This window comes from Phyllobates terribilis, unplaced genomic scaffold (genome assembly GCF_046119375.1).
Source record: "Phyllobates terribilis strain yellow unplaced genomic scaffold, ASM4611937v1 Scaffold_5__5_contigs__length_657084704, whole genome shotgun sequence".
Classification (NCBI taxonomy): domain Eukaryota; kingdom Metazoa; phylum Chordata; class Amphibia; order Anura; family Dendrobatidae; genus Phyllobates; species Phyllobates terribilis.
The window spans coordinates 20,824,722-20,849,484 of record NW_027362765.1 but is presented as its reverse complement, the minus strand read 5'-3'; the positions used below and the strand labels follow the sequence as shown (position 1 = coordinate 20,849,484).

General features: G+C 44.1%; 2 pseudogenes; one reads left to right on the top strand and one right to left on the bottom strand.

Annotated features, from left to right (window-relative positions):
- Window positions 1-24,763, top strand: part of LOC141271381 (uncharacterized) — a 526,239-nt pseudogene that overhangs the window by 119,613 nt on the left and 381,863 nt on the right.
- Window positions 20,677-24,763, bottom strand: part of LOC141271382 (uncharacterized) — a 135,262-nt pseudogene continuing 131,175 nt past the window's right edge.

The window sequence follows — 24,763 nt, the reverse complement described above, 5'->3', positions numbered from 1 at the left end:
AATTGCTCCAAGTAAGCCAGCCGGAAAGAGGACTCCTCCTGAGCGCTTCAACTTCAAGCCTGCCAGATTTTATAAGAAAACTACAAAAGCGAAGGACTATCGAAATATATGTACAACCAAGAAGAAACTTCTATGTGAGTTATCTACAAGGACTTGAAGAAGACTTTGTGAGCCCAGTATCAAGGAGACTTTAAAAGGCAGAGGGAGACGCCTGGCAAGCGTAAGGAGAAGGGCTGGAAACGGAGCCACAACTCTTTTGGTTTACTCAAGCTGGCAGGGGGTCTTCCAGACAGAGAGGTGTGAGTATTTAACTTTTGCTTAAATTGCACTTGTTAATACCAGAACAGAGAAAATGCATCCTTCAAGTCTTCCAGTATGGTTTGGTTACGAAAGCAAGCAGATAAGCATACTGGCACACCCTAGCTTGAGGGGGTTAATGTTGAATCCACTTGGCTAATTTGTATGCAGTGGTTAACAAAAGAAAGCAGGGAACTAGATGAGAAAAGGGCATTAGGGAAAGACAGTAGCCAAACAGTGGCTTTGTGTAAGTGAGTTATTGATTTTGATCTGTCCATTGATAGATTTCCTGCAAGGCAACCTGTTAATATGATCACCCAGGGAGGGGCAGTGTTCAGAGTAGAGAAGCTGGATGAGACTCTAAAGCAAGCAGAGATAGTACAGAAAGATGGGTATGAATACTGGACTTTGCAAATAGTCATTGATGAGATGGGAGCGGTAGCAGAGGAGCAAGAAGTTGACAGGGATAAGATTGAGGACTGGAGACTTAGAATAGAAGAATGGACAGGGGAACATTTAGGGAAACAGAATGTGGTGACAAGACATCTTGAAAGCATTGAAGAACAGTTTAGAAAAGAGTTTATGCAATTACAGAATAGTTTTTAAAGAAAATACCCTTTGAGGGGGCTTTCAAGTCAGGAGCCTTGCAGAATGCTGAATCTATTGATGATGTTGTAGAGACTTTATTAACCAGTGATTTCCTTATGCGTTTGTGAATGATCCTTGGCAATATCAGCAGTATAAAGGTCTTCAAAGGGTTAACCCTGTCTCTCATGAGCCTTCTGCTCCTGCTTTTTCTCCAGTAGCCCCCAGCTGTCCTGCCTGGAGATCAATGTTATTTAGGGAAGAGCCACCCCTCCTCATCTCTATGCTTCTTTAATGAAGGAGCTGCTGGATCATGAGGACTGGTTTCTAACTGAAGATCTCTTTGGGGCAGAGGTGGGAGCTGTAGGATGGAAAACTTTCTTAGATGGGGATGATGGATTTTTTTCAGGCTTCCCACTGCAGGTAACACTGACCGATAGGGTGCTTACTCTGTTTCCCTTGCCCTCATTGTCCCTCTTTCCCTGGGCAAGGATGGAAGACCTTATGTCAAAGGGAGAATAGAGGGCTGCCATGGGAAGACATCCTCATCTATACAGGAGACTCAGTTTCAGTAACAGGGCACAAATTGCAGTCACCCTGTGGACCTGCCCGAGACTACCACTTTGGTAGGATTTGATGGCTCCTGTATTCAAGCAGTAAAAAGCCATCCAGTGAACCTGAGATTTCAGGACACAGGGGGATTGAAGAAAAGGGGTCTTCGATGCACTTTTTGGGTAAATCCACAGTTACAGTCCACTATTTTGGGTACCCATGTTTTGGGAGAAATGGGGTTGTTGTTGATTTGTGTAACAAAGTTCTGTGGTGCAACAAAGAAGCAAATATTTTTTCTGTAACTGTACCTGTGGAGGAGGCGTTGGAGAGTCACAAATTACACATTGCCAGTCTAGGTTCATGTACCGATGAAAATGATGAAAATGTTGATAATGATGTTCTGAAAAATGAATTGAAACAAATGTTCCCTGAATTGTGGATCTCAAAGAAAACTGATTGTGGGTTAATGCAATCTCAAGTTAAAATTGATGGTGAAAAGCTACCACCTTTCCAGCGTTAGTATAGAATTCCTGAGGATGCAATGCCTTACATAAGGGTTGCGATTAGTGAATTGGAAAAATAAGGTGTTGTTGTAAAAAGTAATTCTCCATGTAACAGTCCCATTTTACTTGTAAAAAAAGGAAGATGGTAGCTTTCGAAAGGTTGGGGACTTGAGATTTGTAAATAAGTACACCCCCTCAGCAGCTCACCTTGTTGCATCTGTCCCTGAAGTTAAGTCACAGCTGGGGAGTAATTGTAAAGTGTTTTCTTGTTTGGATATTGCAAATGGCTTTTTCTCAGTACCACTAACACCTGAATCTGCCCTCCGCTTTACATTCACCTTTGAGAAAGTGCAGGACTTGTTCACGTGGTTGCCCATGGGATTCCACAGTTCCGCTGTGTATTTCCATAAGGCATTGGCTCAGGTCTTAGAACCCTTTGGTTATGGAGTCTTACAATATGTGGATAATTTGTTAATTCAAACTGTTGATGAATATGAACACAAAGAGACTCTTGAAACTTGACGCGGGACTCAAAAGGAGCCTTGACAAAATACAATTGATGAAGTCAGAGGTTACATTTTTGGGTGTATCAATTTCAGCAGAAAAAAAAAACAAAACAATGCATGACAGGGTTAATGCTATTGAAGCGGTTCCCATGCCAACTAATATGATTGAGCTTAGAAAATGTTGGGTTCTTATAAATTTTTCCAGAGAATTTGACTTTGCTCATCTGGCTAAACCATTGTATAATTTGTTAAAAGAAGTTGATAACGATCACGCCCCGGTAATTGTAGAGGTAGAAGCCTTAAAGGCTTTTGAAGGTATGAAGCAAGCCCTTACAGCAGCCAATGCATTTATCAGTCCTGACCCGTCCCAGCCCTTTTACATTCAAGCTCACACCGGAGATGTATCTATTTCCTCGGTGCTTTTACAAACATGGCCCAAAGATAGTCCCGAAGTGTTCAGTCTGTTGTATGCCCTGGATTACTACTCCAGGTTGCTTACCCCCCGCGGAGAAAGGTTTTACTCCATGCATGAAGCACTTAATGGATTCATTGTCCAGTGCATGCCCAGTAAGACACATTGTGGGATTTGCTCCATTAATTCTACAAACCTCACATGTTACTCTAAAAACTCTGTTGAAAGGAAAAGCCTTGGGGTTAAATTCACAGAGAATGGCTCAATGGATCAATGACTTTGATACCAGAGACTTACAAGTTGAAGTGGGTGAAAAATATAATTTAACCAAAATGATGTGATACGCAGAAAAATGTCACAATTGTCAAGTTGAACAGGCTAATGTCACTTCCTCCCCCTTCAAACTTTCAGGAGGGTGTCCCTTGTGCCTATATCGACGGAGCTCGATACTGGTATAATGGAATCTATGCCACAAGCTATGATGTATGGTTTTGGCACACCCCCTAGGCTGTGGGGTACTCGGTGCCGGGCCGGTCGTTGTTAGGGGAGATGTCACAGTGGCGGTGACCCGGTCCGTGACCCAGGGGGCGGTCAATCAAAAGGGGAATATTTACAGGGGATTTATAGTTTATATATAAAGTTCGTGACGCCACCTGTGGTATGCGACTAAAGGGAGCCGCCGCTGCTGTGCAGAACCTCTGGAGCTGTTGTTGTTGCAGCAGAGTTGGTTTAGCTCTCCACAGGTAGAGCTTAGCTCCAGGGCAGTGTAGAGATGTTGTGGATGTTATAGGTGATGATAGGCGTTGTAGTGCAGGGGTGATGGCGCAGATTATAATCACAGAGACAGTGGGGTGCAGTCTTCTGAGTTTACTCACAGTTGTTAAGTTCCTCAGGTTACAGGTTCCGGACTACAACCTCCCACGTCGTGCTGCGTTCACCAGGCCGGGGTTCAGCAATCCCTCAGGTAGTTCAAGAGTGCCTGACAGGACCCCTTTCTATGTGCCTTCCTCAGTCGTCTTCCTGCGCTGGCTCTCATCCTCCTGCCCTGCGCCTCACAATCAGTGTCCCAAGCCGGTAGCCTCGGGTCTTGTCGGGCGACCTGCAGTCCCCTGGACTCTCTGTGGCCACCTTTTCGGCGATGTAATTGTGGTTGTGGCCATTGCACCTTGCAAGTACAGCAGCCTCCAGTTTCTAGCTGTGCCTTGTAGTTCTCCACTAGTTTAGGGGCCGGTCCCCTCGGCGGCTTGATCCCTCAACACCAGGTAGATTCGGGCATACGGGTGGCCTCCAGCACTGCCCGTACCCCTAGGATCCCTTCCTCCTCTTGGAGCCTTCCTTCCTACTCCTTTCCTCTCTTTTCTTCTCTCCTTCTTCTCCTGGGCCTCTCTGCTAGGCCCTCTCTGGGGCAGAGCTCGTGCAGAGCCCCTGTCCCCTCACTCTCCCCCTCTGACTGGACTGAACTGAACTCACTTTCCAAGATGGTTCCCTCCTTCTGAAGTGCTCCCCTGATCTACGTCCTCCACCCACACCCACTACATGGTTCCCCCTCACTTGGTTCCCCTCCACTCCAGCCAGGGACCAGGGACTGTGCTCTCCCATAGGAGCAATCTCGCCCTGCCCTACTGAAGTGGATGTGTTGGATGTAGGTGTTAGGGTCCCGGGCAGCACTCTATCCTTACCCGAGAGTGAAATACCACACCTCTGGGTGAGATGCAGTACCTCTATGGCGACTGAACCCGCAGGGGCGCCACAGTTTCTCTATAAAAAGTTGATGCTGCAGTACAGACTCCCAGGTTACTTTTCTGCCCAGAGAGCTGAATTAGAAGCAGCTCTACAAGTTATTCTAGTGTTTTGGCCCTGAGGGGATGGTTGATTCACAGAACAAACCCTTACAACATGCAGAGATTCTCAGACAAATTCTGCAGTGGTGCAAAGAATTCCCAAATTTATTGTCCTTCTGTAAAATCAAAGGTCACCAAAAACGAACTCCCGACCCCCACATCCTTGGCAATGCATATGTAGATTACGTAGTCAAGTAAGCTGCCCTTACAGGGGAGTGTCTGTACCACAAAAGGGTTAATGACAAGCTTGTGCCTTACATCCCCAGGACAATGATCAAGCCTCTGATTAAATTTAATCATTCAATTTTTGCTCACCCGGGACCAGATGCTTTACTACAGCTTGTACAACACAAAATGTGGCATCCCCATTTGAGAGCTGTGTGTCATGAGATACATGATGAATGCTTTATCTGTTTACAGAATAATCCCGAAGGAAAAGGCAAGCCCCATCTCCGCAGAATACAAGTAGCGGAGGGTCCCTGGCAGTCTATTCAAATTGATTATATTGGTCGCTTCCCTAAAGCAAAAGGAGGTTTTAAATATGCCCTTGTGTTGGTCAACAACTAAATGGGTAGAGGCACTCCCAGCCACAAATACTGCCCTGACTACAGCTAGACTTTTGTGGAAAAATGTCTTCTCACATTGGGGTTTCCCTAAAATAATTGAAAGTGACAATGGTCCTCACTTTGTGGGACAGGTTACGACCCACCTTTGTGCTCTGCTGGGGATCCAGCAGCGGTTTCATGTCCCCTATCATCCGCAGTCTGCGGGAATGGTAGAGCACATGAACAGAACACTAAAGTCGAAAATGTCCAAAATGATTCAGGAAAAAGGCAATGATTGTGTCAATCACTTACCGGCTATTCTGTTAGCCATCCGTGCTGTGGCATCCAAGTCCACCAGCATTTCCCCATTTGAATTAATGACTGGGAGACAGATGCCTTTTCAGTTGCCAAGTGATATTGTACTTCCTAGTCCTGAGCAAGCAGTAGTGCAGAGGGATCAGCGGTTACAACAAATACAACAGCACATTAAGCACCTTCAGCAGTACGCTGCTTTTCAGATGGCAAAGAGTTGTGCAGATCCTACTGAAAAATACAATGTCTTAATTTATTAAAGGAGCTCAGGTGATGATTAAGATTTTCAGAAGAATAGGACCCTGGGAAGCTAATTGGGAAGGTCCCTTTGTTGTCACTCGCGTAATTGGCCCCGCGGTTTTAGGAGTGCGCAGGGTTAATAAACTAAGGGACAAAGGTGTTAAAATTGTTCATATTGATCAGTGTACACTTCTTAATTATCTTACTGACATTTCTGGTAAAGATTGATACTCCACCTTATTTTCTCCCCAGGTCAGCCAAAGATTTTCATATTTGACTCCTGTGACCATGAACCTACTGGATGATCGGGAGAAGGTGTTTCACACTGTACAGTGGGAATCTGATAGTGTGAGAGGGGGAGAAGACCAGGAAAATCCAGAATTCAAAGCAGAAGAAGAAAAAAAGAAGACAGGTATCAAAAGACTTAACTATTATGGGACTTATTATTTTGAGACTAATACTTTAATGACTTTTTATTATGTTTTTTGTGTTTTTTAGGGATCTTTGCCGCTCTAGACATAGGTTTATAAAATGATGAATTTCCTCGATAATCCTGTTTATAATAATTCACCTTTGCATATTACATTAATGTAAAGTTGTACTCTGGAAAGAGTACAACAGGGGGACTTGTAAGAGAATGAGAATCCTAATATTCTGAACAGCCATGTTAAACCTAGCAGCCATCTTGTTCAGAGGTTTGAGCTAAATAAGTTTTGCAGCTAATGAGATGCATGTTCTGCGCACTCTCCCCACAATGGAGACATAAAATGATGTCAGTGCCATCAACAGGTATGGTTAGTATACACAAAGGATAATAGCAGAAGCTGCAGGTCATTGTGAGAGTAAATACAGTGGGGGAAATAAGTATTTGATCTCTAGCTGTTAACCTACCCTTAAAATTATAGGCTAACATCGAGTGAAAGAATATCCCAAAAAAATCAAGAAAATCACATTCTATAAATTAGATAACTTTTTTTTGCAGTGAGAAATAAGTATTTGATCCCCTACAAACCATTATGAGTTCTGGCATCTACAGACCAGTTAGACGATCCTAATCAACTCGTTACCTGCATTAAAGACAGCTGTCTTACATAGTCACCTGTATAAAAGACTCCTGTCTACAGACTCCATTAATCAGTCAGACTCTAACCTCTACAACATGGGTAAGACCAAAGAGCTTTCTAAGGATTTCATGGACAAGATCATAGACTTGCACAAAGCTGGAATTGGCTACAAAACCATAAGTATGACACTGGGTGAGGAGTCAAATGTTGGTGAGATAGTAAGAAAATGGAAGAAATACAAAATGACTATCAATCCAGGCCTGGCGTCAGCACCTAGCGCACCCAGGCAAGTGCCGGGGCCCTAGCAGGCGTGGGGGGCCCCCTCACCGTCGGGCACCCCGGAGCACTATGGGACCCGTGAGCGGAGGAGAGCGGTGCCAGCGCCCGCCCCTTGCTTACTCAGGGCCCCGGCAGCCGGCACAATACTTACCTTTCCCCGTGCCTCCGCAGCAGGTCCTGTCTCTTCCGTGGCAGCTGCGCTGCGACGTCTCAGGTCAGAGAGCACGATGACGTCTTTCCACCGCGCCCTCTCTTGAGCAGTCACAGCGCAAAGCAGGAAGACGCCGGCGACGCTGAGGAGACCAGAGCTGAGCAGCGGCAGCAGGTGAGAAGTGAGGTCAGTATTTGATTTTTTTTAAATGTATGGAGGCATGGGGCATTATATGGAGGGGGTGACATCCTGCATGGGGCATTATATGGGGGAAAAACAGCCTGCATGGGGCATTATGTGGGGAGGAACAGCCTGCATGGGGCATTATGTGGGGGGAACAGCCTGCATGGGACATTATGTGGAGGGAACAGCCTGCATGGGGCATTACACTGTGTTCCAAATTATTATGCAAATAATATTTTCTCAGATTTTCCCAAATTATCTATATGAATTGCAGTCATTGTAATTTTCCAGTCAAATAACTATTAGAGTACATTTGAAAGGTTTTTGTACAAACTGCCTATGATAACAGTATATTTAAAAAAAAAATAAAAAACTCAAACTGCACTCAAAATGCATGTTCCAAATTATTATGCACAGCAGAGTTTTCAACCTTTTCATTTTAATAAAGAACAAAAAAATGGTCATTTTTGAAATTATAAGCATTAGCAGGTTATTACAAACTGAAATCAAACAGTTTTCAACTCAAAACTTTATTCTAGGTGATGTTACATTTGCACATAGGACCGCTTGTTTGAAAGGAGCTTCTGAACTCTCTCGTCCATTGAATTTTTCAGGTTTTGGATGGTTTCTGCTTCAATTGTTTTGCATGAGGACAGAATACCCTCCCAGAGCTGTGGCTTAGATGTGAACTGCCTCCCGCCATCATAGATACTCCTTTTGATGATGCTCCAGAGGTTCTCAATGGGGTTGAGGTCAGGGGAGCATGGGTGCCACACCATAAGTTTGTCCCCTTTTATGCCCATAGCAGCCAGAGATGCAGATGTGTTATGTGCAGCATGAGACGGGGCATTATCATGCATGAAATGATCTCAATGGTCCAGATGGATGGAGTGGAGGATGGCTGGTTGATGGACACCCCATGCAAACACGGCTACGGCGATAACAAGGAGGAGGTGGAGTAATGTTTTGGGCTGGAATCATGGGGAGAGAGATTGTCGGCCCTTTTAGGATACTTGAAGGGGTAAAGATGAACTCCATAATGTATGTTGAGTTTCTCAAACAGCACTTCCTTCCATGGATCAAGAAGAAGAACCGTGCATTCCGCAGCAAGATCATTTTCATGCATGATAATGCCCCGTCTCATGCTGCACATAACACATCTGCATCTCTAGCTGCTATGGGCATAAAAGGGGACAAACTTATGGTGTGGCACCCATGCTCCCCTGACCTCAACCCCATTGAGAACCTCTGGAGCATCATCAAAAGGAGTGTCTATGATGGTGGGAGGCAGTTCACATCTAAGCAACAGCTCTGGGAGGGTATTCTGTCCTCATGCAAAACAATTGAAGCAGAAACCATCCAAAACCTGAAAAATTCAATGGACGAGAGAGTTCAGAAGCTCCTTTCGAACAAGGGGTCCTATGTGCAAATGTAACATCACCTAGAATAAAGTTTTGAGTTGAAAACTGTTTGATTTCAGTTTGTAATAACCTGCTAATGCTTATAATTTCAAAAATGACCATTTTTTTGTTCTTTATTAAAATGAAAAGGTTGAAAACTCTGCTATGCATAATAATTTGGAACATGCATTTTGAGTGCAGTTTGAGTTTTTTATTTTTTTTTTAAATATACTGTTATCATAGGCAGTTTGTACAAAAACCTTTCAATTGTACTCTAATAGTTATTTGACTGGAAAATTACAATGACTGCAATTCATATAGGTAATTTGGGAAAATCTGAGAAAATATTATTTGCATAATAATTTGGAACACAATGTATGTGGAGGGAACACCCTGCATGGGGAATTATGTGGGGGGCACAGCCTGCATGGGGCATTATGTGGGGGCATAGCCTGCATGGGGCATTATGTGGGGGGCATAGCCTGCATGGAGCATTATATGGGGGCCAGTATCCTGTATGGAGCATTATAAGCGGGCCAGTATCCTGTATGGAGCATTTTATGGGGGTCAGTATCCTGTATGGAGCATTTTATGGGGGCCAGTATTCTGTATGGAGCATTTTATGGGGGCCAGTATTCTGTATAGAGCATTATATACAGACCAGTATTCTGCATGGAGCATTTTATGGGGTCCATTATTCTGTATGGAGCATTATATGGGGTCCATTATTCTGTATGGACCAAAATATGGTACCCATAATACTGTATAGAGGACTATACTGTCTGGTCTGTACTGTGCTCTGTGAGGATTTGCTGGTTTCTGAGCTATTGTAGAATTTATAATAGATATGGCAAATGTAATGTAAGAAGTGAAATCTTTGGCCTTGTACTATATCTATATTTCTCTGCGGTATCTGTGCATCATGAAGCGTGGTATGTGTTAAAGGGGCCCACTGAGACTCTTTTGCCCGAAGCCCACGAAAACCAACCTGGAGCCGGCCCTGTGTCAATCGACATCGATTTGGGGCACCATGCAAAATCTCACCTCGTGGGGTATCCTTGATCATGAGGAAGGTGAGAGATCAGCCTAAAACTACACGGGGGGAACTTGTTAATGATCTCAAGGCAGCTGGGACCACAGTCACCAAGAAAACCATTGGTAACACATCACGCCTTAAAGATTTAAAATCCTGCAGTGCCCACAAGGTCCTTCTGCTCAATAAGGTACATGTGCAGGCCCATCTGAAGTTTGCCAATGAACACCTGGATGATTCTGTGAGTTATTGGGAGAAGGTGATGTGGTCAGATGAGACAAAAATTGAGGTCTTTGGCATTAACTCAACTCGCCGTGTTTGGCGGAAGGATGAGTACAACCCTAAGAACATCGTACCAACCGTGAAGCATGGTGGGGGAAACATTATACTTTGTGGTTGCTTTTCTGCAAAGGGGACATGATGACTGCACCATAATGAAGGGAAGATAGATGAGGTCATGTATCACAAGATTTTGGCCAACAACCTCCTTCCCTCAGTAAGAGAATTGAAGATGGGTCGTGGCTGGGTCTTCCAGCAAGACAATGACCCAAAACATACAGCCAAGGCAACAAAGGAGTGGCTCAAAAAGAAGCACAGTAAGGTCATGGAGTGGCCTAGCCAGTCTCCAGGCCTTAATCCCATAGAAAACTTATGGAGGGAGTTGAAGCTCCGAGTTGCCAAGCGACAGCCTCAAAATCTTAATGATTTAGAGATGATTTGCAAAGAGGAGTGGACCAAAATTCCTTCTGACATGTGTGCAAACCTCATCATCAACTACAAAAAAGTCTGACTGCTGTGCTTGCCAACAAGGGTTTTGCCACCAAATATTAAGTGTTATTTGCCAGAGGGATCAAATACTTATTTCTCACTGCAAAATGCAAAAAAAATTAATCTAATTTATACAATGTGATTTTCTTGATTTCTTTTGGATATTCTAATCTCTCAATGTTAAAATTAAACTACCCTTAAAATTATAGACTGTGTCAGTGGGCAAACTTACAAAAACAGCAAGGGATCAAATACTTATTTCTCCCACTGTAAGTGGTTTTAATAGGGTAATAAATAGTGTCATTGTAATTGTGGTATGGAAATTAGGACAATACAGTTGTCAATATGTGGAGAATTATGAGGAAACTGTCATTACTTAAAAGGGACATGGGGATTTATGGATTGTAATGGAGTTTGATAAAAAAATACTCATAAATATTGGCATGTTGCATTATCAATTTTGTTCTAAAATGCATGTTTTCCCTGCAGTATGATGCTATCATGTATACTCCTTTTGCCGCATTATGTAGTTCCTTTGTTTAAGCCATGTATAAAAAAGGCTTTGTTACTGTTGTTCGGGCCAGTCCACCGCCAAGGCCACACCATCGCCAGACCAAAGTCAGACCATCGCCAGATATCCTAATGCTGTTTTGGTCACCTGTGAGTGCCAGTGTATTTTCCCTGCCTGCATTCTGAACTGTTCTGCCTCGTATCTCTGAATAAACTTCATTCTCTGCTTTAAAGAAGAATTGTCCACACTGTTTTCCCGGCTGATCCAGCTCTCAGTAAGGACTTTCTTACAAGTCTCTTGCTGACAGCCTTTTGTTAGCGGTCAGTTGATGTTGGTTGGTGCCATTCTCACCTCACTTTAAATAACCACATGATCCATCAGCATTCTATGCTGACCTCTTTGAAGGAGCCAGTCTCTGGAGAAGCTGTGGTGTTCATTGCTATTGCAGCGGTGAAGTTTTCTGTTTGAGCGATAAGTGTATTTTATGTTATCTTCCCATTGTTTGTCTTCCCTTCCTTGTGTTGTCCTATTGTAGTGGTGAGACTAGTGTCTCATTGGACTGTGCACTAGCCAGGTTAAGTCCTGGCACGTGATTGTGACCAGTCTAGGGACTATAGGGTTGCTTAGGGACAGACACAGGTTGGTGTCAGAAGGTGCCCCTTCCCATGTTCCCTACCACCTCCTTCCCCCTCTATCTCCTGTTACATCCATGTGTTGTCCCATTCACCAGACATCCCCTTGTCGTTTCATGACACTAGTACTTTTCTGTGGGAATGAGCTTGTCTCCAACCAGCCAGGAATATTTTCCAGTGAATTATGGAATGCCAGGGTTTGGTATTAGCACCCAGTACCAGAAGCGAAGCTATCCACAATTTCCATCTCAGGAATTTTATTTGGTAGACATGCTGCCCAAACATTAGTTTCTCACAAAGGAGCTGACGACAATGAGTGACACTACGTGCAAGTTACTCCAGCATGACCTGTTATATATCAGAGGGAGAACAGAATTGGACTTTGTCAAGGTGCCAGATTGCAGATCTTAAGTCGTACAGATTGCTGGAGGCAGTCCACAGTAAAAAGCAGCCATAAAGTGTCTGAGAACCTTCACACAGACTTTTCTTAGCCAGGGCTGCTTATCGGTGACAGCTGTATTTCACCACAGCCATATTCTTTAGTCGGTGAAAGGACTGGCATAGAGGGAAACCGTATCTACTCCGGCTGTCATTTCTCCGCCACCAGGTTCCGGCCATTGTCACACACGACCATGCCTGGCTGTATGTTCAGTGGTGAGAGCCACAGATCTGCCTGCTCTGTTACAGCTTTCAACAACTCTGCAGTGGTGTGTGGTTTGTCACCTAAGCATATTATCTTCAGCACAGCTTGGCCGAGGACGTGCTGCAGTGCTTCCAGCTTGCGACTGATGTTGTCATTTCGGAGATAGAGGCCAAAGAGGAGGAGGAGGTGCAGGAGCTGTAGAATATGATTACATTGAAGTTACATTTGCGAGTCTTGTTTTTATACTAAAGATCCTGCTGTGTTTTATTTTACTTCTCTTCAAAAATGTATTGGAGTGTGTCCTAATTTTTGGCAGCCCTTGAAAGTGCTGCATATGCAATAACAGTATAGGAGACCCACTCCTTAATAATGGGAAGGACAATTCAAATAGATTCTATATTCTAGAATATAACCTGTCTTATCTTAAATTCGTTTATGGGTGAGCTATCTCAGTATGGATAGCTTATTACACCGATCTAGCCAGGTATGATTGCCTTATGCTGCATGCTGCTATAGAAAAAAATAAAAGTCTATTCTATTCCCTATCTATACCGCTATTAGAAGCATTTACAGTAGGGACTGGTGCTGCTAGGTGGTATCATCAGCTCGAGTTGAGTGTTTATTCTGGTCGCATAAATCTCTTCACAGCCCATAATTATTATTTTTTTAATTTATTTGACCTTATGTTTCTTAAAATTTCTTTAGGAAAATCCATTTTAGCTTCCTTTTTGTATGTTTTATTGTCAGTCCGTAAAAGTAGCGTAATACTCTGACAACATTGCTCACAGATATACTATTGGCGACCAAGTGTAAATAGGTTTGAACAACACACAACTGGCAGACTTTAATTGGAGTGCAATATCTGGCACACTCCCAAAAAATTCTGTATTATTAGCGCAGAAATATTGTATTACATTTGATGACCACAGTTTTAGGCAGTGGTCTATTAGTATGATAATGGTCAGCGACCAAGTGTGAATAGATTTGAACAACACACAACTGCCAGACAATAAGTGGAGTGTAATATTTGGCATGCTCCAAAAAAGTCACGATTATTATGGCAGTAATATGGGATCACGTCTGAGGACCATGGTTTTAGTCACAGGACTTGTAGTATGGTATTTGTCAGCGACCAAGTGTGAATAGTTTGGGACAACACACAACTGCCAGACTTTAAATGGAGTATAATATCTGACACGCTCTCAAAAAGTCAGGATTATTACGGCAGTAATATGGGATCACGTCTGATGACCACGGTTTTAGGAAGTAGCCTCATAGATGTGGTATTGGTCAGCGAACAAAGTGTAAATAGGTTCAACAAAACACAGCTGGCTGACTTTAAATGGAGTGTAATATTTGTCACGCTCCACAAAATGTCTGCATTATTACGTCAGTAACATGGGATCATATCTGATGATGGAAAAGTTTCTCTGCTTCCACAATACAGCAATGCGAATAAAATAAAAAAAATCTGGCTGTATTCTGCTAACATGCAAATGATATGATATGTAGGGCTATGGATATCTGTAACAGCAGTAGCAGACAGAAGTTGCAATGCACCCTATTGTGCTGCATACAGTGTCCACAAACCCTGCCTGCCTAACTCCTGCTATCACCAGTAATATGTGCAGCTGGCTTAGTCCTCAGAAGGACTGTTAGTTCAGATGGATATATATCTTGCTGTGGAATGCCTATAACTAAATAATAAACCGTCAATTCTCTCCCTCACGCAGCAGCACCGGGTTAGACTGTGACGAGCATAGGGTCACCAGGTCTTATATAGACCCAATGATGCTATGCGGCCTGCCAATCACTGGAATGCCACAACCAACATGGCTATGACATTACAGTGAGTGGCACGCAATCCTTCCATGTTAATTGGCTGTTTAAAGAGCGCCAAACATGAGGGGCGGGGACCCGAGCTCCAGCCCGAACATCCCGGAAATACTCGCCGAGCATGTCGAGCAGTGAGATGCACGGGCGAGTACCGAGCAGTGGCGAGCACGCTCGCTCATTACTATTGTCAACCCCATTCAGGGGAAGAAGTACATGTCTCCAGAGAAAAATCTCTGGTAACACCCAGTTGAACTAAAACAAAAATAATAGCATAAATTCTTCAAGCTAATATCTCCGCAATGGAGAGGAAAAATTAAAAAATATGAGCCAAGTTTTACTTAGCTCTGCAGTCACTATTCCATGATGTGGCCAGATAAAATGCTCAAACTGGTGAAAGATGCTCTGAAAACCTTATAGAGCAATGCAAAGCTGGGTAATTATACTAGTCTCCTATAAAAGGAGAATTCAAAAACGGAAAAGTGTTTTAACAAACCTGAGATCCTTAATGTAATTCTTCCTTCAATACTACTATGCAAACCAAACCAGCTCTCCCTCAACTATACAGGTTCTACGGTAATACCTTAACATATAGACAATCCAAACGATAAATACAAACAGATGGATCTTAGTATTAAAGGAAGTTGTTTATTAATCCTTGGTTACAAATTTTAAAGAGGTGGTCCTACGTCTCTCTCTTCTATGTGGTGTGGTAAAGCGACAAACTCGGCTGTAGGCAGAGATAGACACAGGACACTGTCTCTTTAAAGTTTGGGTTAGTTTATTCAGCGTCATAAACTATCCAGTAGTCCATAAAGAAAAACACAGCCCATTCGGTTAAAGTGGCAAAAGAAAATACAAAACTTGCAGCACAGTCCGTATCTCAGCCAAGGTCTGGCCACTCACACGGTTCAGCACAGCACATGTGAGCTCCTCTCTGGAGCAGGTTTCCCCAGGTACTGAACATACCTGAGTGTCAAGGCTGGATCTTTAAAGCCCAGACCACTCCCTGGATTGGAGATATGGTGGATGACTTCCCGCCCTGCACTTCGTCATCCACTAAAAACATTCCCTTGTAAACCTGAGCGATTAACCCTCTCTGCACTTAATGTGCAGGAGAAACTTCCATGTTTTCACATCACTGAGGCTAACAGCCTCAGTGAAACATATCTCCCTTCCAAACACGCTGCCAGTGACTGTCACATATTCCCCCCCTCTGCCCAAAGTCGGGAGTTTTGGCACCTTCACTCGTTTGACAGGGAAGTCTGGACAGGGCATCAACATTAGAATGCAGTTTCCCGGGCCTGTGATCCACCAAAAACTAAAGTTCTGGAGGGCCAGGAACCACATGGTCACTCGGGCATTTTTCCCCATCCTTTCCCTCATCCATCTCACGGGGGCATGGTCTGAGAACAGTCTGAATTTGTGGCCCAACAGGTAGTACATAAGGGTGTCAACCACCAACTTGACGGCCAGGCACTCCTTTTCCACAATTACCAATTGCATAGTTCTTTTCACAGGCCGAGAGTTTTCTGCTCAGGTACAAAATGGGGTGTTCCTCCTCATTCACCTACTGCTATAAGACGGCTCCTATGCCGACGTCTGAGGCATCCATCTGGAGCATAAACTCTTTATGGAAGTCAGGTGCTATCAAGATCAGCTGGTTACAAAGGGCGCGTTTCAGCTCCTGGAACGCTATCTCTGCCTCAGAAGACCACTTAGCCATCGCCATCTTTGTACCTCTAAGTAGGTCGCTCAGGGGTGCCGCTATTGTGGTGAAATTCGGGATAAATCACCGATAATACCCCACGATTCCCAGAAAGACCCGTACCTGTTTCTTGGAGGCCGGTTGCTGGCAATTCTGGATTGCTTCCACCTTGCTCATCAGCGCTTTTATTTTGCCCCTTTCAACCACGTAGCCCAAGTATTTCACCTCTTCCTTTCCTATGGTGCATTTTCTTGGGTTTATGGTAAACCAGGCATTTCTCAATGCAGCTAATACTGCCTGGACCTTCTGCAGGTGGATACCCCAATCTGGGCTCAAAATCACGATGTCGTCCAGGTAAGCAGCAGCGTATTTCTTATGTTAGCCCAGAATCCGGTCCATGGCCCTCTGGAAGGTAGCTGGGGCTCCCTGTAGTCCGAAAGGCATCCTGGTGTATTGAAAACACCTGTTGGGTGTAGAGAATGCCATTTTCTCCTTGGCACCTAGGGCCAGGTGAATTTGCCAGTACCCTTTTGTTTAGGTCCAGGCAGGTAGTGATGTACCTGGCAGGCCCCAGCCTCTCAATAAGCTCATTGACCTGGGGCATCAGGTAGGCGTCAAACTTGGATACGTCGTTTAGCTTTCTGTAATCGTTACAGAAACGCCATTCTACGTCCAGCTTGGGTACGAGAATCATTGGGCTGAACCAGCCGCTCTTAGACTCCTCGATAATGCCCAGGCTCAATATTCTCCTCACCTCCTTGGACATCACCTCGTGGCAGGCTTCGGGAATTCGATACAGCCTCTGGTTCACCCATACGTGCGGTTCTGTCAGGATCTCATGCTCCACAACGTGCGTACATCCGGGAAATTCTGAGAACTGGTCTCGGTTTCTCGGCACTGTTGTTTTTGGGCCGGTAACAGTATCTCTGCCACTGTGACATCCTCGACCCTGGCTTCAGGATTGGCCCCTAGACACGCAGCTTCCACCGGTTCCCTGTCCCGCCACGGTTTAAGTAAGTTGATGTGGTAGATCTGGTGTGGCATCCTCCTACCCGCTGATGGACTTTGTAATTAACTTCCCTCAGCTTCTCAACCACTTTGTACTGCCCTTGCTATTTAGCCAGGAGCTTACTCTCGACTGTGGGCACCAACACTAACACAGATCTCCCGGGCTGAATTGTCTCAGCCTTGCAGCCCGATTGTAGACCCTCACCTGGGCTTCTTGTGCCTGTAGAAGGCTCTCCTTCATTATTGGCATAACCTTTCAATCCGCTCCTGCATTTGGGCCACATGCTCAATGACAATCCGGTCGGGTGTAACCTCTGTTTTCCAGGTCTCCTTTGCTATGTCCATAAGTCCTCGAGGGTGTCGTCAGTATAGCAGTTCAAATGGCAAGAACCCTGTAGAGCTCCAGAGAACCTCCTAATAGAGAACAGAAGGTATGGGAACAGGCAATCCCAGTCTCACTCATCCTTCACAACTTTCTTCAACATCGACTTCAAGGTCTTGTTGAAACGCTCTACCAGTCCGTCCATCTGCGGGTGTCCCGGGTGTGTCAGTCGCCCTGCAGTTGGTTGCAGGAGATCTCTACATTTGGCATTACAGACACCTTCTTAGTGGTTGTCTGTAGGACCCAGCGGCTACCTACCTCTGGCTAATTAACACCCTGGCGTGGGTTGATAAATATCTGCTGTCTGCCAAAGGGAGGTGCCAGCGATAGTCACATTATCCCTTGTGAAGGCTCGGATCAAGTGTATCACTTCTTCCTCTCTGGAGTTTTGGGTGTTCATCTCTCTGAAGTTGACTAAAGCTAAGCTATCTTCCCTTGTTTGTTCCCCCTTGTTGTCTTTAGTGGTCAGTGGGGATCGACTAGCGCTCATCCCCCTCCTTTCCCTAGCCATGGCCTAATGCCAGGGAAAGACAGGACGAGGTTTGAGTGCGGCGATTGGTTTAAGAACCAATATAGGGACACTAGTGGAGACAGGGTGATATTAGATCAGCCTAGGAGGTCTCCACTTCCCCCTTTCTTTAGAGTCTGGGCTCCCTTTCCCTCTTTTCTTTGTGCTGCACTAAGTCTTTCCCACACCTTGCATGACAGCGGGTGGTATATGTCATCACTTTTGACATAAACGGACCTCCCTGGGCTATCAGGATCTCCTTTGACAAACCCATCCAAAAAAAAAAAAGCACCAGTTCTCTGGTGATTCTTCTGGAGGAGGAATTCCTTAATGATACTGCTTCCGGATACCGAGTTGCAAAGTCCAATACAACCAGAATTTATTGGTGTCCCCGGGCGGATTTCACCAGGGGCCAGACAGGGTCCATGATAATCCAGTCAAATGGGACCTCTATGAAAGGTAACGGCACTAAGGGGGTTGTGGAAATTAGACACGGGAGCCGTTAACTGACAGGTGAGACAGGACCAACAGTAGTTCACAATCTCCGGGCGACATCCAGGCCAGTAGAACCTCTGTAGGACCCGCTCCCGAGTCTTGTCTAACCCTAGATGCCTTCCCAAAATGTGAGAATGGGCCAGGTTTAACACTCTATGCCTATAGGGTCCCGGCCCTACCAAGTGCTCTATTACTTCCCCTTTTGGGTTAGTGACCTGATAAAGAAGCTCCCCATTAAGTGAAAAATATGGGAACCTGGTGTCAGTCCCCGGCTCTTGAGCAACCCCATTGATCACAGATACATTGTCAAAGGCACACTTCAAAAGAAAGATCCTGCATCTGCGCAGTACCTACCAAAATTCCCCCCAGACACCACCAAGTCCAGAACCTCATCCTCCGGGGTCAACACCTCGTCTTCGTCCACCGCAAGGACCCACAGGGGGAAGTCATCTGCCCCTGACTGCGATGGTGATGCATCATGGTGTAATCGGTTCCCGGTGGAGACACTTGGCACGCCCGCTTGCCGCCACAAGTCCCAGAACAGACTGAAGTCCCACCCTATTATCACTGGGTGGAGCAGATCCCTAATCAATCCAACTTCTGGGACTCAGCTCCACAGTCAGTGTGTATTGTCACACTGGCAATTGGGTAATCCTTTGCGTCCATGTATGCCCCACACACCCACGTTTTTCCCGGGAATCAACTGGTATGGGAGCGAGGCCCCATGAGAGTCACCAAACTCCCTGAGTCCAGGAGTCCTGCCACCAGTACCCCATTAACAGACTTGGGAATATGACTGTGGCCCTCACTAGGCTGATAGTCCACACTGCAGGCGGGGTAGGCATAGTAGGCACAGCAACGTCCCAGGCTACAGTCCATTTGTTCAGAGGTCAGCTACATGGCCACGGAACCCTCGACCCCCTGGTACCTTTCAACCAGTCCGACCAGTTCATCAGCGTTCCAAGGATCACCCTGGGCAACCCAAGTCTGTACTGGCCTTGGTAAGGAGTGCACAAATCGATCCATCACTACTCACTTTATGAACTGCACCTGGGTAGAAGATTCCTGTTGCAGCCATTTTTTAACCAGGTGCAATAGGTCAAACATTTGGGAGCATGGTGGTTTCTCGCGGTGATAAGCCCAGCGGTGGACGCGCTGTGCCCTGACAGTCATTGTTACCCCCAAGAGTGCCAAAATTTCATTCTTTAAATTTGCATACTCTTTGGCATCCTGCAAGGCTAAGTAATAATACGCCTTCTGGGGTTCTCCCATCAGGCATGGCGCCAACACCTCAGCCCATTGCTCTGACGGAAACCTCTCCCTCTCAGTGACTGTCACGGGTGTGTCTGAAGTGACAATCGCCCTGCATTTCGTTGCAGGAGATCTCGATGTTTGGCATTACAGAAATCTTCTTAGAGGCTGTCTCTAGGACCCAGCGGCTACCTTCCTTTGGCTAATTAACTCCCTGGTCTGGGTGTATAAATACTTGCTGTGTAGAAGAGGGAGATGCTGGCGATATTCATTACTCCTAGTGAAGACTTCAGTAAAAGCAGTACTTCCTCCTCTCCGGTGTTTGAGGACGTGTGCGCATTTATCTGGAGTCGCATAAAAGCTAAGCTGTTTGTCCTTCATTTTTGTCTTTAGAGTTCAGTGGAGATAGACTAGTGCTCATCTCCTTCCTTCCCTAGCCGGAGTCTCCACTCCCCCCTTTCCCTAGTGTCTGGGCTCCCTTTCCCTCTGTGTTGCACTAAGTCTTTCCCTCGAAAACCATCAAAAAAGCGTCTACATCCTCGCCCGGGTCATTTTCTGCAGCGCTCACCTTATCGCTTTTCGGTCAGCAAAGTCATCCACTGACCTTATCGTTGGAGATGTTGCCGAGCTATGTATCGCCTTTGCTAGAAAATCGATCTACCGCTGCTGTTGTTGGCGCTGGTCCTGTTGCTGGAGCTGCTGCATAAGTAACTCCGTGGTCTCCTGTTGCACCATCTGCTGTTACTGTAGCATCTGCTGGTGCTGCACTTGCTGCTGCTGGTACTGCGATTGCTGCACCTGCAACAGATGCTTAAGGAGGTCCTCCATTATGGCCGACATCACTTGCTGGTTTATTGCCGACTTCACCTAGGACATGCAATCTCTCCTGTAACAGTCACACGTGGTGGTCCGACGCCTCTCTCTTCTATGTGGTGTGGTAAAGCGACAAGCTCGGTTGTAGTCGGAGGTAGACACAGGACACTGTCTCTTTAAATTTGGGTTTGTTTATTCAGCGTCATAAACTACCCAGGAGTCCATAAAGAAAAACACATTCGGCTAAAGTGGCAAAACAAAATACAAAACTTGCAGCACAGTCCATATATCAGCCAAGGTCTGGCCACTCACGATTAAGAACACACGGTTCAGCACAGCACAGCACGTGTGAGCTCCTCTCTGGAGCTGGTTTCCCCAGGTACTGAACACATCTGAGTGTCAAGACTGGCTATTTAACGCCCAGACCACTCCCTGGACTGGAATTATGGTGGATGATGTCCTGCCCTGCACTTCGTCATCCACTAAAAACATTCCTTTCTAAACGTGGGCCGTTAACCCTCTCTGCACTTAAAGTGCAGGAGAAACTTCCGTGTTTTCACATCACTGAGGCTAACAGCCTCAGTGAAACATATCTCCCTTCCGACACACTGCAAATTACTGTCACAGTGGTCTAGTATCAGGTGCAGGTAGATGCTATTGAACTTGATTAGACCATCCAGTCCCCAGTTGGTCTCATCTGATTAATAAGACACCATAATTATTAGACAAGCTTGGTGTCTGACGTTTGCCTCAGCAACTGTCCCGATTATGTATTCAAGAAAAGTGCTTGTCAACCCAGTTAAGATGCAGTTAGTGTTCACATAACGGTAAAGTATGCTATATACATAGTGAAATATTTGGGATTGTTATTCGAATTTTATTTGCTGATATTTATTGGTCATTGCATATAGTACATTTCCTAATCATTATCATTTAGTATTCTAGATTGCTTTCCTTTTTAGACTTCTGACTTCACTTTTACTGTAAGTTTTCTTGTACACTTCATCAATGAAATAATTTTATGAAATGACTACATTTTTGTGTAATTTCTCTAATGTGTCAGAAAATATAATTTCTCTGTTAAACATTTTCCAATTATTGTGAAAATGGCTTCTCCTCTGTGATTCATAAAAAGAGCGGATTTACAGGAACAACAATTACCACATTCTGGACATGAAAATGGCTTCTCTCCTGTGTGACTTCTAAGATGTGCAGCAAGACTTATTTGTTGGTACAACCTTTCCCACATTCTGAATATGAAAATGGCTTCTCCCCTGTGTGAATTCTCTTATGTCTAACAAGATTTTCTTTGGAATTAAAACATTTCCCACATTCTGCACATGAAAATGGTTTCTTCCCTGTGTGAATTCTCTGATGTACATTAAGACTTGCTTTCTGGGTAAAACATTTCCCACATTCTGAACATGAAAATGGCTTCTTCCCTGTGTGAGTGCTTTCATGTTTACCGAGATCTCTTTTACTAGTAAAACATTTTCCACATTCTTGGCATGAAAATGGCTTCTCCCCTGTGTGAATTCTGTGATGTGCAGCAAGACTCGATTTGTTGGTAAAACATTTCTCACATTCTGAACAAGAAAATGGTTTCTCCCCTGTGTGAATTCTCTGATGTAAAGTAAGACTCGATTTGTTGGTAAAACATTTCTCACATTCTGAACAAGAAAATGGTTTCTCCCCTGTGTGAATTCTATGATGTACAGTAAGGATCGATTTGTTGGTAAAATATTTCCCACATTCTGCACATGAAAACGGCTTCTCCCCTGTGTGAGTTTTCTTATGTGTAACAAGATTTGTTTTCTTGGTAAAATATTTTCCACATTCTGCACATGAAAACGGCTTCTCCCCTGTGTGAGTTTTCTTATGTGTAACAAGATTTTCTTTCTTGGTAAAACATTTCCCACATTCTGAACATGAAAATGGCTTCTCCCCTGTGTGAGTTCTTTTATGTCTAATGAGATCTCCTTTGCAAGCAAAACATTTCCCACATTCTGGACATGAAAATGGCTTCACCCCTGTGTGAATTCTCTGATGTACAGTAAGACTTCCTTTCTGGGTAAAATATTTCCCACATTCTGCACATGAAAATGGCTTCTCCCCTGTGTGAACTCTCTGATGTACAGTAAGACTTGTTTTATTAGTACAACATTTCCCACATTCTAAACATGAAAACAGCTTCTCCCCTGTGTGAGTGCTTTTATGTTTACGGAGATTTCCTTTGCTAGTAAAACATTTTCCACATACTAGACATGAAAATGGCTTCTCCCCTGCGTGAATTTTCTTATGTGTAACAAGACTTGTTTTATGGGTAAAACATTTCCCACATTCTTGACATGAAAATGGCTTCTCCCCTGTATGAGCTTTTTGATGTTCAGCATCCCTATTGTTATTTTTATTTTGCTTAACAGTCTGTAATGAATCAAAAGATGGGACCTGTTGATAAGGAATAGATGATAGATTTTTGCTGTGAAGGGCTGGCGGTATATCTGGAATAATGTCATGCTCTTCATATTTATATGAAACAGCCAGATGTCCCTCTGACGCACGGTCACCTGCCAAGAAAAAAAATATTTATTTTTTTCATAAATGCTGCCTTCAGAAACAAATTGTAAGAAAATTCACTTACTAGCTGATGAAGACAGGGGTACCAACTGTAGACTTCAGTGCAAGAACTAATAGATTATGTTATTAAGCCAAGAGGTTGAACAATTTCTAATTTTTCTTCTTTTATAGCTTTTTGTTTCAATGTGCCTGTCACCAAATTTTTTCAAGAAATGTTCAGTGAAAAATCATAAAGAGGCCTGTAAGTCAGTGCTATTAGGTGGTGTCTGTCTCATACATTCCCCCAAAAGCTACATGAACTACAGCACAGAACAAGGCAAAGGGGAGGAGCAGGATGGTCGTGTACAAAGAAGCCATGAATTAGTGCAGGAGTAAGGTGTAAGGTTGGAGTAGTATGTGCAGTTTTGTTTAGATTTTTATTAGCAAAATTAAGGCGCAAAGAGAAATAAAAAGAGAAGTGAAACATTGTCTTATAGATGTATATGGAAGCACTGGGACACCTGAAAATATATTTGAAGCAGTGTCGTTATCCTGTCATGGTTGCCAGTCTCGGGTCTCTGGGTGATCACAAAGCTTAAGCTACATAAAATGTATTGCATATTCCTTACAGAAAGGTTTGGCTATTTCTGCATGAAGAGAAGTTCCTCTCTTTGCCCAAAGTACTGAAGATTATACAAAATATCATATTAAGTAGGATTAAAAAAAATAAAAATAGGGCACAGAAAATCTAAATCTGATCATCTAGGAAAACGACATTCGTATGTACAATATCTTTGCTATACTGTCACATGATTATGCTATAATGTACCTGCCATGCTTCTGCACTTTATGTCATACCAGCTGCATTAACCTCTTTACGACCAAGTCAGTAATAGTATGTAGCTGCGCCCTGGGCCTTATGGGTACTATTACGCACGCTGCGATCGCGCTCGCACACAAGTGGTGCAGAGCTGATTGTCACCGCTGACACCCGTGCTTTGTGCCAGGAGCAGTCCTGCACCGCTGCTGGCACTTTAACCCGCGAAATGCTGCGATCGAAGTCGATCGCAGAATTGCGGGGGCAAGGGGAGGTAAGCGCCGATACTTATCTTCTGTGCCGATGTCCCGCGATAGCGCAGTGCATGACTAAAGTAACTTCTCAATGTGCAGCGCTGACAGGCTGCATAAAGTGAAAGTCCCATAGTGGGACAAAGTTTAAAAGTAAAAAAAAGTGCCAGAAAGTGGAAAAAATGTTTTTTTAAAAACACAATCCCCCAAAAATAAAAATATTAAAAATATATTGTACCGATAATATTTATTTACTAAAAAAAAAAAAAAAAAAAAAGAGTATACATATTTGGTATTTCCGCATCCGGAACAACCTGACCTATAAAACTGTCCCACTAGTTATCCACTTTAGTGAACACGGTAAAAAAAAACAAAAACAAAGCAAAAAACAATGCTTTATCATCATACCGCCAAACAAAAAATGGAATAACACGCGATCAAAAAGATGAATGTCAATAAAAATGTTACCGCTAAAAACGTCATCTTGTCCCACGCAAAAAACAAGCCGCCATACAGCTCCATCATCCGAAAAAAAAAAAAAAGTTATAGCTCTCAGGATAAAGTGATACAAAAAAATTTTTTTTCTATAAAACAGTTTTTATTGTGTAAAAGCATCGAAACATAAAAAAAAGATATAACTGTGGTACCGCTGTTAACGTTCTCACCAGAAGAATAAAGCTGCCT